Here is a 16,714-nt window from a genome sequence, read left to right on the forward strand (position 1 = left end):
GCTATTCTACCTATTTTTGCTGAATATACATCAGGTTTGATTTTAGAAAGCAAGTAAATACGACTGTGAATCATCCTCTCATAACATGAGTTAACCCAGTTATGGCTTGTAGATAGACAGGTATCACCTGTTCACAGGAAACTAGGGAATTTTATCCATTTGTGATTGCTTTTGCTTAAAACCTAGAATACTATTTAGATGTTTTATCAGTAAATAGATACATTCCAAATTGAGATATATAAATAATCACCCTTTCACTAAAAGTGTTCACTACTTTACCTCTGATAATATAAATGCAAGTTTTGCATCTTCACTTGATGATACAAGTAGTTGTACATTGACTTTAAATCTATTCTTTTAATAAAAGTGTATTAACGTGTGTGTTACTGTTTCTTTGTTTTAGCCACGACCTTCAGCTATAAGGTTTATGCAGCCTGACTGATTATTCTTGTCCACAAGTTCGCACTTATCTATAAAGGAATCCTGTATCACATTTGTGTTTGGGCTGAAAAACTTGCTTTTCCTATGACCTATACATTTATTTGATGGCAATGTCTAAATATGAAGAAATTTCACATAAAAGCAATGTGATACTCTAACTTGGTCAAAGAGGGTTTTTTTTTGTTGTAGTTCACACACAGGATATTACTATCTTTTCAAATGCTCTAATTTTACAAGCCAGAAAAACCCATGAAAACAGATAATTGCTCAGCAACCAGTTCTGTGAATCGTGTTGTGCCCTATGCTGATCACCATAATGTCACAACAGTGTTCTGCTGTTGCTTTCAATGGCATTAGGCTTATGCACAATGCTCGTCTGCATAAATTGTCCCCTGTTGACTGGCGCAGCTCGGAAAGGACTTCTGTTGCCAACAGCTAACAAGCTCTCCCTTTCTATCAAGTGCTACAGGCCCATGTGTTTGAAGTGGAAGGATCAGAGCTTTTAGATCTCAGATTTGTGAAGCTTGTTAAAGCTTTTTATTAAATTCTTCTAATTTCAGAACTGCAGGATGGTAAAGTTATTCTGTTTTTGCAATACAGTGTTTTTTTCTTTTCTTTTTCTATTTACATAATACTTTTGGAAGCTGACTATGAAAACCATGGTGCATATTTTCCTACATTATTCTGCAGTTCATGCCAAGCTGGTGTTATTTATTGACTGGGGCTGTTTGCACTGTCTCAAATTAGGGTAAAAATGTCTTACAAGCATGTCTTTTGATTGCACTGCAAGCTGTTATAATAAAACTTAGAGCAAAATGCATTGAAAAAGCCTTAGATACAAATCAATATAGGGGAGACCCGATAGACAGATTTTCCACCATATGGAAGGCAATGCATCTGGTGTTGTATTGTAAGAAAAGATTTGATTCTTAACAAGCGAAATCATACTGTAATTTGCAGAAAAACAAAAAATAATGCTCAGTAAGAATCTCAAGAGATCTGCTCTAAAATACCAGTCACTGAGACAAAATTTCAAAATAGCATAAAAATACACAAAAGACTATATTTTTATCACTATATATTACCTCATAAGATTTGTCAGACAATAAAGGGTGTCATTACATTTTTACATCAGGTATATTTTCCAAAAGTGGGGGAGCAGGGGGTAGGAAGAGAGAGAGAATTATCTTTCTGACACTGGTATTTTGAGAGGTAATTTTAAAATATATATGCACAATTTCATTACTGCAAGCCAAAACTTCCTAAATAAGGTACATTTACATAATTAAATTATTTTTTAAAGGGCTTGAAATTCTTCTTCATGTTGAATATTTTAAACTGTGTCATTGGCATTACACACAGCTGTTTAGTAATTCAAACAGGACACTGCTCTGTGAATGTCACATCAGGATATCGACATTTTTCTGGCAGCTGAGATATTCCCAAACTTCATATTTAACATCATGATGAGGTATTGCTTTATCACTATGTAGTGTCTACAAATAACAGTGTAAAGATTAGAAAGGATACTTGCATTTAAATGCAACTGACGAAGAATGCTCAGATATTCTGGATTCCTGTACTATAATAACCAATTACAGCAAACCATGCTTTTTCGTACCAAAATTCGGGTAAAATCTGCTTTGAATTCTACATAAGAGATCAAACACACCAGTAAAGCCCAAGCCAAGGAAAGGTGTGAATACACGCTGCCCTTCAGCATCATGAGGAGTGCTGTTGTCTCTCTGAACTGCACACACCCAACAAACGAGGGTGCTTTTGGGAACCTTGCTGGACCTCCCCTGAGATGTCTGCAGCCAGTTAAAAAAGAAGGAAAAGGTTCATGGCTCTTCACCTGCAGCTATATGTTTGCACTGCAGTAAAACTTTCCAGCCTTAAATCTTGTTAATAGAGTATAAAAATTCATAATTATTTAAAGTATATTTAAAGAAAGATAGTAAAGACAACAGTGCACTAAAACCAGATATTAAACTTATTTGTTACAGTAGCCACAAACTACATACACACAGTGTTTAAGTGTTCTTTGGGCCAAAATGTCATCTCTTCAGGGCATATTTGAAATGGGTGACCCCATGTAAGATAGAGTTGACTAGCTCCTGCATGGTAGTACGTATTTTGAAGATAGAAAAAGCTTTTTTGCAATACCCCTAATTTTACTTCTCCTTCTTGTCTAGCTAAATAAGATATGGAGCAAATCTCTAAGGAAAGCAATGCATAAAGCAGAAAGAAAAGAATGAAAATTAAAACAACATGCAGAGAAAAGAAATATTTTCCACTAAAGAATTAGTGTGAATTTAAAAAAAACCCAACAAACTATCAACACATCACCAACTTTTATCAGCACATTATATAACCCATTACACAGCTATACAAACTATATTTTACATTTGATGTCTTTTATTTACTTGAAAGCAACATTGCTAAGCTTGAGCTGCAACTACATATGAAAAAACTGATTTTCAAAGATGGAGGTGTTACTGAGGCTAATTTATACTGTCTTCAATAACACCAAGTGATGACAGGTGAAAGACAGCCGTTAATTTGTGAATTTCAATCTTATATCCTTTTGCTCGCAATAATGAATCTAATTAAATACATTTTATAATTTTTTTCTTAAGTTACATGTGAATGAAACAGCCATCTCTATTAGTATTAGAATATTAAAACTCTTTGCAAATCAATCTGTGGCCAAAATAATGTTTAAACTGTGCAATAATCAAAGCTGCAGCTGTAGATATTATAGGTACTGTCGGTCTTCTACTGCCAGAACCTAGTTCTGCTGTAACAAAACCATTGTGTCCTGTACCAGAAAAATATAATAGCTTGGTGAGTTATGAAATTTCGATTTTTTCAGATGAAATCCATCACACCCTGTAATTCAATATATAATGCTAATTCCTGTATCCCCACTGCCAGTACTTGCCAATCTCTTTGTACTTCATGAAGTTTACCATATAAGCTTCAAATAATTAACTAACTCATCTGAAAACTATTTTATAATGTGACTTTCTGAGATAGAGATGAAAACAAATTTCCCTCTTTTGGTTATTTGGTTAATTCAAACTCAGATTTAAGTATCTGTTAAGCATGAACATTCAGTACAGAGATATCACCACCTATGTCTACAGAGCTGAAAGATACAAATTTTAACCTTAGGGTTAAGAAGATTATGAATCTGGGTTTCCCACGTCCCAGATAAAGGCTGGAACCACTGAAATATAACAGAAATGTAAATCAGTATTGCATCTGTCTTAATGGCTGTTTCTTAAAATACTTACTTTGTTCTTTCAAGGAACACGCACAGCTGGCTTGTCCTCAGTAAGATACTACAGGTTCCAGATTTTACATGAGAGGAATCACTAAATGCTTCTCAGGCATAAAAATTCAAACATATCCCCGTGCTGAGCATTTCCTGACTTCACGTCTCTCAGCACGGTGTGTAGATATTCTGGTGCATTACTCTGAGACAGGCTGCAGAAACCAGTCAGGGATGCAAAATTACTTATTCTAGTCTCTGATTTGTTTTAGGAGATACACTGTCTCCTAAAGGTATGCTCTCTGCAAGGCAGACAGTAGAATTTTCTGCAATTATGAAAATATGGTAGTTTATTTCACCCCTCGACTCTATTAGAGCCTGCCTGTTAATTGAAACTGTATTTTACCACATAACATGTAAACAGTTCACATCACAGTGATAATTGGAATAATCAAAAAAAAAGTATTTTTAGTAAAGTTTCAAAGGTTATGATAGGGCTTAAACAATGTATTAAATCTGAAACTCTATGTTCAATTAACCACTAACTACACAGTTTAATCCTTAAAGAAAACACACCTAGTTCAAATCTAATATACAAAATTTTTCCCCACTAACATCTGGGATGAGACTGACTGAAAAACATTCACCCAAACCATACTTTGCAACCAAAGAAATTGCTTTGAAATCTTTAGGGGTTTCCCAGAAAATGCTGCAACTGAAATTCCAAGAGGAAAAAAATTTTGTCATGTTAACGGTGCATAGATAGTATTTATTTTGGATTTACTTGTTTAAGGGTTGTTATTTCTGCAGTGTACAAGAGCTGTTTGTGTCATTCATAAAGATCAAGATGGATGGTTGACTGAAACATAACGAAAAATGAACTAATTTGGACAGAAGAAGCAAACAGTGTTTATGATCAGAACGTCACTTTTATGATGATGCAGCAAGGGTTAGATATAAGGATTTGGAGCTCCACAACTTTCCTGGTCAGGGCAACTGCCATTAAAGAGGAGTTACCACAGAAGAAAGGTAAAGAAAACTGCATGAACTTTCACCATATTTTCAAAACAGTTAGGAAGCTTAGACAAGCCAAGACAACAGAGATTAAATGTCAGCCTAGAAGTTAAGGTAACCTTGATGCTGAAGTGTGAAAATACACATATTTTTTGCTTTTCTTTACTGGTTCATGACAATATGTGGTAAAAGCAAGTATGTTATCAACTCTAAGATAGGGAGACTGCAAAAGACACTGAACATTTTGAGGATCAGACAATAATGCTAATATTGATTGTTCCTAATTCTCACATAAGAAAAAGCTTCGATTGCTTTATAATACGTCAATGGACAAATGGAAGTTTTTTTTAAAGAAGATTCATGCAATCCCAGATGTAATTTAAAGATCAAAATTCCCTAGATTTTTGGGTTTTGTCCCATCCCACCTGTGGTAACTTTTCTCCAGCTCTATGTAAGTAAATTGCAAGTATTCCACAACAATGGCATCAAAATTACATTCTTCAACCAGTAATAACATTTTTTTCCCCACTTACACTATGTTTAAGTTCCATTCTTAACCTTCAGGTATAATTGTAATTATCACGAGACCAATAAGACAAATTAAAAACAGCCTATCATGTCACTCAAACAAGAATCACTGCAAAATAACAGAATACATAGTTAAGCACCTCCCAAACCAAAAACTCTTAAGTGAACACTTGCAGTGACAATTCAGTCCAACGCTAAATCTACTAGATTAGATCTATGTGAAGTATGTCAGTAAGAGGGGTAGTAGCATTTGTACTGCAGTTTAGGCAAAGTGAGTGAGTGTAACACTCTAAATATCTATTTCAACATTTCTGCTGATATCATGATTTTTTTAAAGACTATTCCTTTTATAGTTTTTATTTATTATTATATCAGAACTGTTTACACTGGATCTACTTGGCCCCTTTTTGCTTTTGAGGTTCACCTCTCAGTCAACAGTCCTCAAGCTCCTTGCTGCAGCCACAAGTACAGTTTATACTAATACTTCTTGAGTTAGGCTGAACCAAAGCCCACACCAACATCCATTTCAGACTTACCTCATTTAAGAATTTTTTATCTCAAAGACATTGCATGTCTGAGTCATTTACACTCTTTAAAGAAGATCTGCAACTCTTCTATTCTGTTTGGAAAGGAGACTAATACCACAGAACTTAAGAAACAAATTGAGGAAAAAATAATTTGCTGTAACTACCTGTGTATCAGTGTGAACACAGTTCTCCCAAGTGCACGCAAATGGTTTCTACAATAGAAGACATATTTCTGAGGCAAGAACGTAAGACAGACCTCCAATCTATATGAATATTTAATTGTAGAACACTATGTCAGATTTTTCATAAATGAACTGAATCATCTGGCTATTTGTAACACAGACTCTTTTAACTTTCTACAAAGTTTAAAACTCTAGTGACTGCCATTCATGCTTTTCTCTGCTACAAGATCATTCTTTCCAGGAACATCCACATTCATCCGTCACACAGTACATATAAAACATGTTCTCTCTCTGAAACTCAGTGTTCTTGCATTACATCTAAGGTTGGGCTGTGTCAGTCAAGGGAAGATTTAGATTTTAGTTGTAAAACTATAAAAATACAAATATAGGAGACACATTCTAGTCTTCAAAAGAATTCAGAAGAAATAGAAGGTTTGTTGTAAATAAAAGGTATGCACTACGCAAAAGAGTATAAAAACTCATAGAGGTGTCAATTTTCTAATTGTTCTGCAAAGCTTATCAAATGAAATTTATTACATTTGCACCTGGCAGCAGTATTGCCAACACTTTTAAGTTCCAAAACACTGACTCCTGAGAACAAAGGGAGTAAAACTTTCTCTCTTTCTCGCCTCTTCTCCTTCCCCACTTTGTTGCTGTTGCTGCATGTGAACTTTTTGCTGTTGTTGTTCTGCATTACTGCTCACCTAGATGCTCCTTAAAATCCACAGGAAATAATAGAGAAAGTTCAGAGGAAGTACCAATTTAGTCATCAAGAAATCCCACCTTTTTGTAATTAGCTTGGTTATAGGAAGGAATATACAAAAGAAAATAAGTAGATAGTATTGGAGTGCATTCTTGCATTTAAATTCTATTTTGCGTGGACACCTGTAAACAGGCTTCTGGGAGTCAGGCAGTCATTAATCTGATTTGTATCTTCTAAGAAGGGGCACATGATCCTCTCATTTGTTCCACACATTAGCAGCAATAAGTAGCAAAGCCAATCACAGGATACTAGTCTAGCTTTGTCTAAGATGGGTAATTTGTTAGACTGCAATTCTTGTAAAGAGTTATTTATACCTCACTATTCGGTTGGCTGACATCTGGGGTTGGCAACACCTGACAGTGCACTTAATGAGTTCACCAGTGTTTCCACTGGAACTGCTGACTTTAGTAATTGCAACACTACATTTACTGTAGGAAAAAAAACTGTGCAAACCTGAATGCAATGAATTAAAAAGGTCAGTGAAATAAATGTTACTTTTTGTGCTAATACAGTTAGTCTGTAAATGGCAAAGAAAAAGGAAGACAAAACTTTTCATACATAAATTTTCACAGACAAATATATTCACAAGTATATTTATTTCATAACATTTTCTATAATTTAAATAAAAGTACTTTCCACTCATGAACTTTTAAACAGCTAATAAATCATATCATATCAAATTAACTTAAACAAGACAGTTGTTTATCCTCTTTTTAAACATTCCTTGACCTTTATATTCCTGGTCAGCAAACATTTGAAAATAATTCTGTTGTTTGACTGCAAGCTTGAGTGATTGAAAAACAAATAGGAAACAAGATTTGCACATTCGCTGTAGGCTTCCCTGGAATATGTGCTCTTGCTAAAGGATACTGTCATCCTTAAACTGAGTCAAGGCTTTATTTGAAGAGTACAAGAATTACTGACAAGCCTCATTCAAAGCAGCTTACCAGAAGTGTAAGTGAGAACTTACAGACACTGGTTTCACTGTCTTGAGGGATCAGGATCTTACGCTTCTACAGGTGCATCAGCACTGATGCCATCTCTACCTATTGAGGAAGGTAGCAGCAGCTTAGGATTCTTTTTTTTCCCCCAGAAAAAGACGTTATTTTATAGTGTTTTGTGCATATTTGACTCAAATATGACTAAGACAATACTATTTTAAAAGACCCATCTCGTGTTAAGTTACTTTTTCCTGTTTTTTAAAAACTTAAATATATTTATGTAAAATAATTAGTGCAGTCATTAGTATTAGCGTTTGTTCTAAAGAATTATCTGCTTTGTCCTAAGTGGCTTGTACAATGTATCAGCAAACTCCAGGCATGATGATAATTCCCCTACCACCTATATCTACAGAGTTTTAGCTATGAAGATAATTTTCTCCTCAAAGCACAGAAAATAGCAATAACCCTGTCTATCTACAGATATTGGAAAGCATTCTCTATTATATTCTAAAAATTAATAAATAAGAGAATAGAATCTACAATTTGTATCACAAAACTATTTTTCATGTATTTATGAATTCTTTTGGAGCAACACTAACATATGCCATAAATATGTTATTGATTGCATATACATTATTCAAAACCAATAGTTTCATAAAAATTTTACATGAGAACAAATTTAGTTTTTCAGATGTGTTTTGACAGCTCTAAATCCCACTCAAGATGGACAGCATATCTGGAGGCTCACATGCCATAAGGAAAACAACATTCTCCATTTAGGAATTAAACCTAATACACCTATCTTTCTGGCAGCAACAATAAACATTTTAGAAATCTCATAGGGAAAAAAAAATAAACAACAAAAACCAAGACACAAAGTAAGTTCTCTTTAAAATATCCTTAGCAAAGTTTAAGTTCTGTAATGAAAGTTTTGATGCTTTAGCATTGTTGAAGTTTAATATGAATATTTTCTGTAATCCAACGTTGACAAATATAAAACAGAATTAGATTTTTATATATTACCATTTAAAGATACCAAGAGCCTTGTTTGACACTGGAATTTTAAATAAAATCAGAATTCATAATCAAGGACATTTTCAAAGTCACTTCAAAACTATAATTTCTAACCATCATTTTACATTATAGAATGGAATATTCATTTGAAGAAACTAAATATAGAATATCTCTTTATTCTTTCTCATTCTAAGGCTATCTTTGGTATCAAAAATGCTCCATTTACCCATAATTATCTTTTCACGCAGTGTTCCCAGATGTAGAACTCCCAAAATGCAATTCTAGTCATCTGCACCATGGTTGTGAGAAAGTTTGAAGTACATTAGAGATTACGGAATACATTCTGTACTTTTTTATTGAAGTGTCTTACGAAAAACGTGTACACTGTGTTTTAGCACTTAAGTAAATTACCTCAAAGACAATATCAAGTTTTGCACCAACGAAATAAAAGGAAACCACTGTGACTGATGGTATTGGAATTTGCTGTCATAGGATATATTTTTCTACTGTCACACTCTTCTCAGTCTCTTAGGAGGGACAAATACTCTGTAAAACCATGACAGCTAGCAATGGCTTTAGATGTACGGCACATTTCATACTAAAGGTCTACTGAAATTTCTGTATGAAGGCAGTGGAATAAAAGACATAGCATCATGTAAATGGCAAAATATGCAAAACAAAACAAACAAAAAAAAGACTTAAGTTTACAGCAGAAAAACCCACAAGTTAATATTACAAATGGACATGCAATTGTTGTTTCACTGCACCTAAACTCTATGATTATATCTCCCCTTAATCTCCTTGGTCTATAAGCTCAATGCAAAATTCAAGTACACTAATTTCAATATTTTTTTCATTAGATTCTTCATATTTTAATCAGATTTAATATTTGAAATGGCTTCATTGAAATAAATAAATGAGGGAAATAGTACTATTGCATCAGATTTTCATGAGATATCATGGAATGATCTACGGGATTCCTACACAGGTACTGTGCTGCCACATCTGAAGAAAATTTTGTTAAAGACTGTAGAACTTATTAAGTGCCATAATATGTAAACTTATTCAGTAAATGCAGATAAATAACAAAAGCCTCTACAAATGGAGAAAACACATGACAAAAGGCAAACTGTTGCTATTCAAAAGAATGAATTAGGATAGTCAGTAAGTCAACCATCTGGACTTTACATGTCAATAGCTGAATATGAATGATTAGCAAGAGAAAGAAGCCTAATTTAGTGGGTTTCATTTTACAAGACAGCCATGGCAGAGGAAAGATTTACGTCATTATTAAAAGAAAAAAGGTTAGAGCCTATTAATCATAGAAAAGTACACAGATGAAGTTACAAATATATGTATATATATGTATATATAAACAGACAAAAATGCTTAATGAATTTTTACTTTATAACTGGGAAAGTAAAAGCAGTGATGAAATATGACCCAGAAAATTAAAAATGGAAAGCTTAAAAAATTTTCTGTTTGACATAGATTTGTGCATGACACCTGGCCTGTAAGGTAAGCCCCTCCTTTACATGACAGACTGGGTCTGACTTATGTGGAAGTCATTAAGTTATCACCTAATTGCCTTTTTTTATATTTGAATAACTGTAATAAAGCACTTCATGGTGAAAATGCAAAAGAAATGCAGATTATTTTTAATTAAAAGACTACACAATAGTATTTTTGCCTCAGAAGTTAAAATAAAAATAAAAAACTAATTAATTCAAAAACCTGAGGCCATTGCTTTCTTCCATATTTTCCTGACCACTGTTCTCTTTGACACGTTCAATTGCAGAGCTTGTGTGTACAATTCAAATGTGTGCTTTGGATACTGTGCTCCTAAAAGAAAATCAATTATAAGCACTGCTTTGTGCAAAAAAATTGGAAATTTTCTCAGTTTTTCTCATATTTATGTAACATATATGTATACTTCTAGTCAAAAAGCCAGCATTTGCACGTGTACTACAAGACAAATGAGACACAAAATAAAACTCCATTCAATATACAGCCTTCTACTCCAAAGACCATTGCTCACATACAAAATGTTATAGTTTTCTCCATTCACCAATTTGTATGAAATTTTCCACGATGGATTTTAGTAAGAAAGGATTTTCTGTACTTACCAGTTCCCCAGGCGATTAATAAAACCAGTACACATCCACTACAGAGTGCATATACAGTGAGCTAGCAATGTCTTGGTAAGGGTAAGGAGCAAAATAGGAATTGCAACAGTTCCCTAAATGCTTAGAAAATAATATAGAGTCCATTGAAACACTGGGTATTAGAAATCAAGCTGCCTCTTTTCACATGGTTGTGTAAACAATGAAGGAGAAAAGGGACACAGATTTTCTCTAGTAATACTGGGGCTTTTAAAGTAGGTTTAATTATTTGATGGATTTATGTTCAAGGTAATCTATCCCCAGTTTAGGGGAAGTTTTGTCTGGATCACATTGGATTCTGTTTGAGACTCGTAGCAGGAGCTGAGCTGGTCTTTACTTTTACTGCAAGTCCTAACAAGTTGCCACCATTTGTTTTAACCCAGTACCCTCAGGACTCTTCCTCCAAAATGCCTTGAAATAGTTAACCACTTATTCACAGAACATTCTTTTCAAATAAGATGAACATATAGTTAAAAGAATGGGAGAAATAAAAAAAAATACATTTCGTAAAGTAGGTCATCCTAATATATAATTAATGATGAAATAATCTTCTGTTTATGGGAGTTGTAATTAACTCTCGGAAAACTCTCGGAAAACACAGATGTCCATGCAGTCCCATTTTAAAAGGGAAAAGAGAAGAGATGGGAAAGGTTCAACAGGCACACAAACAGAAGGAAATATAATACAGTAAGATGCATTTTGTAGAGCTCTACTTATAGTTCTCTTATTCCACTCCTCTCCCCAATTATAGTGAATTTATAGCTGGTAGTCAGTAATTTGCTATAAAAAAATATTTTGCACAATTAGCAGTGTTGTGTTATAGATGATGGGAGACATTTGCACACACCCCAAAAAGCCTTTGTCGCAAGAAAAATGAGTGCAGCACAATGCCAGAAGAAAATACTGCTCTAACATAGTGTGGATATAAAATATAACCCTGACACACTGACTTAGTCACCACTTGAAAATACAAATGTTTGTATCTTGTTATTTGTGGAAACCTTAATCTTAGTCAAACTCTGTATTGGGTTTGATATTAAAGACCTGTGAGAATTGACTGATCTTGCATTGCCATCTCAATATTGCTCATATACTCAGCAGTCACTTCGCTGTTTTCAAAATGTGTTTCTATGTTGATAGTTTTAAGGTGAAGCAGTACTTCAGAGATTCTACATCTTGAGTTACTGTATTTTTAAGTTGCTTTTTTTTCTAAGGGCTTTCTTTGAGAAATAAAAGCAGGAACACTTGGAGAATTCACACTCTTTATGCATAGAGTAAATCATTTAAATTATAGATGCTCTCTATGGAAAACAGAGAATATTTAGACCTAAGGCATTAGAAAAGAAAGATAGGTACTTTAGATTTATATCCTCAATAGAAGATACTTTGAAATTTTCAGGCAGGATATACTGCAATGTCTACTATTATATTACTGTTTCCTGTCAATGACTACACAGATTATTCAGTCTGCCCAGAATGAAATACTGGATGTAAGATCAGTTCCCTAGGAAGAAGATAAAAAGCAGCTAACATTCAACTCTGCTTCCCATTCACTCTGAAAGTTCCTTTGTCTCTTACCTTGACATACTTTACCTTTTACCATTTACTAAATTCTGTCTGTCTTACCTAACAGCTGTCTTGTGTTAGGAGAGGGGAGTGAGCATTTCCTCAAAATAGCCACACCAAAATTTCATGCTTGAGTCCTAGCTGTAACTGGCCATCAGGACTACCTGCTGGTACCTTTCCAGCCTCCTACATGTGCATACTGCCCCATTTGCAGAAAAGAGTCTTGAGTGTGCCTGAACTGCATGCACCTATCCTGGTTTCCACTGGGATAGAATTCATTTTTCTTCTTATAGGCTAGTAGTACTAGCTTCATGTAGCTAGTACATGCTGTGTTTTGGATTCAATATGAGAATGTTGATTATCCACAAATGTTCTGGTTATTGTTAAGTATTGCATGTCCTAAGACTAGGACTTTTCTATTTCCATTCAATATAGGGACAGCTGACCTGAACTGGACTCAAAGGGGCCAGTCACAGCTTGAGGACCTGCTGGACACCAGTCAGTGGGTGGTGTGAAATTGTACTGTGCATCACTTGGTTTTTCTTGTCTTTTCTCTCTTTTTTCCTCTCCTTTTTATTATTATTATTATTAGTAGTAGTAGTAGTAGTTTTAAATGATTAAACTGTGCTTATCTCAATCCATGAATTTTAGGGTTTTTATCCCTGATTCTCCTCTCCATCCCACTGTGTGGGGGGGTTATAAATGTGCTAATGTGCTAATCAGCAGGGAGCTATGTGGTATTTAGTCACTGTCTAGGGTTAAACCATGACAATTCCATATCTATCTATCTATCTATTTATCTATCCCAGAGCCCACCATAAAAAGCTTAGAAGTTGTACACAACAGGCTATTTGGGACCAAGTGCAACTGCTTTGGGAGTAAACCTGAAGTAGTCATGTGGAGTATTTCTCTAAGTTTGTACTAAGTAGGAGAGGATTGTACTAACTTCCTCAGGCAGAAAGACACCACTGGAAACGTTCATGCAATATCCATCAGCAATAGTTAATCATTAGAGAATGTAATGTAATTACACTTAATTCCTCTATTTGTATTACATGATGCCAGAAGGGAAACTGTAGATTTTGCCAACACACTGAAGAACAGTAAATTAACAAGAGCTTTCTGTGTACGCTAACCTTGGCTTTGTACAGCTGCCATGACCGTCATTGATTTCAGTCTAAAGGAGAGGCACAGACTGAATTACATGCTGCAATATAAGTCAGTGATACATTTAGCTTCTTTCTTGTCTATGTTTTTTCTATAGACAAACAGTTGTGGGCTTTATGGATAGGATTAAACAACCGTAACAATTTGCAAAAATATTTCTTTAGTCCAAATTTAGTAAAAACTGCTAACTATGATTATTTGTTCTCTCAGCCAACTATAGTTATGATATTGTTTTCTAATCTGTGAATTTCTGTAACATGCATTGTTATTTAGAGTGAACGCAATAAAGATTTGAAATTACAACTTTCTGTATGCAGTCTTACAAAAGTATTTCCATGGAGCTTTTGTGATGCTTTGATGTATTTTTTGATACAGAAAATACCTTAGTAAAAGGAACTAATATCAGTCCAGTGCAAGATAGTAACTGCTCAGGAAGCTTCAGAAATAAAACTGTATTGGATTTCTCATGTGATAGGTATCCCCACCACACCTTTTCGTCTGCCTCCTTAATTCAATACATTGTCAGGAGCTTTTAAGTATTTTGATACTATGTTCTAGTAGCAATAAATATCCAGACAGAGGAGAAGAATCATAGCAGGGAGATATTAGTAACAACATAACTTTTGAACTTGAAGCTATCATTTTTGTTTCTTATTGCTGTATTGCCATTTTGCTCTGATTTAGCCTGAATTTAATACTTCCTTTTTTCATTACTGCTTTTGAGAACAGCAAGAAAACTTTTCTGAGCCCCTTTCACACTCCATCTCCATTACTTTAGTAAAAGAATCATGAAGTCTCTTATCAGTCATGTAGATATAGATATAAGTTAATGCAGAATTTCACTGATAGCTTCATTTCAGGTAGTCAGGATATCAAATTATATTTTAAGGTTAAGGTAATTTTAAAGGGCAATGATAAAAGTATTGAAATCCAATTCTTCTTTATGCCTGAAGACAGAAGAACTATTGTTGTCTTCCTTAAGAAGTTATTTTTGATGGCTTTATTACAGCACTCACTAATCCCAACAGAGGAAACAAATCCCCAGATACCTGAGAAAAATACCCAATATGAAATCCAAAGGGTTAAATATAGCTTTCAAATATAAAAGGTTTGAGTGAAAAGGCAGTACAGTAGTAAAATCTGCCCCCATGTTTTTATATTACTTTGGCAAGGAAGAAAAAGCAACTGTTTAGAGAAAAATATAAGTTCTGTTCCCAAAGTATGGAGCTTTCTTCACATTAAAGCGTGTTGCTGAAAAGAGGAAACAAACTTGCAGAAAGAAAAAACATGATATAAAATTTTGAATATAGAAAGTTAATAAAGTTCTAAAAGTTCAATTTACTTACACTTAAACTATATATCTTTTAACCTATCTGGGACTGCGGTGAATTCCAATCAATGTAAGTAGCCTGTGGTCAAAGAGGGCTTTTATCTTTTATAGACTCTTGCTAAACTACAGCCTTTCCTGTTGCATCTTGACCTGTAGATTGAGTGCTTTGCCTTTATCACTTTGAGATTGGATTACTCACTGAACCCTGCACAGGACTGCCTACAAAGCTCTTTTGCTACCAAAGTGCAGAGGAAGGATTTTTGTCTTCATACAATGAAAAAAAGTGTCTACCACCCCTGAACTGAGAAAAAGGAGTTAAATACTAAATTTAGTTAGCTCCTCATTTAGGGTGTTATAGCAGACTTGGAAATATCAGTCTTTCAGAATCTTTTGTTATGGTTTTGTATCTTGAAGTTGATTAAAACATGAATTCTGATCTAACTGCAGAAATAAATATGGCAAGCAATCTCCAGACTTTGGTTTGGAATATCCCATCGATTTGTAATCTTCTGTCATTTGACAGATACTCCAGTTTTAGAAGGAATTTGGTAGTACATTTACATGAGACTGTTCCTCAGTTTAAAATATAAATACTACTTTAGAACTGAAGTCAGTGGATTCCCACCAACAGTTTCAAGAGGCTCATAGTGAACATATACATATAGCATACATATCACTACATCTACATTCAACCTACCAACTCTGGAAAGTCTGAAAAAAATGTATCCAAATGAAAAATATTGAAAAAAAAGTTCAGAAATTGGATCAAAGTAAATATTACAACAGTAAACTCCATGTCCAAATTAATTATTGCCACTCTGTAACACTTCTGATCTGCAGCAATTCATGAAGTCCAGTGTGGTTACATGGACCTATGGAGCATGCCGGCTCTAGGGCTGACCAGGGCTGTTGGTACATGAATCTTAAATCACACAATGGAAAAAGTGGAATTGAGACACTGGAGCAGCTTTCAGTTTTTCTCTAATTGTGATTATTGAACACTAGCCATTAGTACACCAAAACTAATTAAGAAATAAGAACAAAAGTATGAGCAGAACAATAAAACAGTTTTTAGCTCCAAAGGGTTAAACTGTCTAGACAGCTGGATGAAATTCAAGCTGTTCCTCAATTTACAACTGCATGAGATGTGTGCATATGTGTGCACATGCTTTTAAAAGTTGCATTTTTATAACAAGTGATTCAGATGCATTTTATAGTTTTAAGTAATCTGATTGGTTTAAACACAGAGTAAAACCTTAAAACTGAAGCATAAAATTTTGAGAACTGCTGTATCCTAATAAGCAAGAAAGAGGAAAAAAAAAGTGATTTTAATGAGGACATAGAGAAGAAAACGTGAATCTATCCATACGTTTATGACTGTTTGCTCTGGAAAACAACCTTGAACTTTCGGGTATGAAATGTAAGCGATAAACATTTGTAAATATGGAGGGAAAAACCCCACCAAACCAGCATGACAAGTTCTTATTCAATTCTCAACACAGCAAAGGATAAGGTCGCAATAATAGGCTTAAAACTAATGACATATTTACTGTTTTTTCATTAGCTACTACTTCATGAGTTCTTATGGTATCGGTAACAACAAAGCTTCAAAGCAAAAGCAATAGCTACTAAAAGGCAAACAATTAGGACCATGACCTTATTTCCACTGAAGACAAAAAAAAGGTCAGATACCAGAGACTTGAAAAGGTATGATTTGCAATGGTATAATGAAAACAGGTACCCCATTTGGTTTGAATGTCTATCCAGCCACAGGTTTAATTCAAAGAACATAGTCTTTGAAG

The 16,714-nt window shown here is 34.3% G+C and overlaps 1 protein-coding gene across 1 annotated transcript in view; it reads right to left on the reverse strand.

The window, feature by feature from the left end:
- Positions 1-16,714, reverse strand: part of TENM3 (teneurin transmembrane protein 3) — a 1,268,339-nt gene that overhangs the window by 1,060,108 nt on the left and 191,517 nt on the right. The window lies entirely within an intron of this gene.

The sequence above is a fragment of the Corvus brachyrhynchos genome, unplaced genomic scaffold (assembly GCF_000691975.1).
Source record: "Corvus brachyrhynchos isolate BGI_N302 unplaced genomic scaffold, ASM69197v1 scaffold17, whole genome shotgun sequence".
NCBI lineage: Eukaryota > Metazoa > Chordata > Aves > Passeriformes > Corvidae > Corvus > Corvus brachyrhynchos.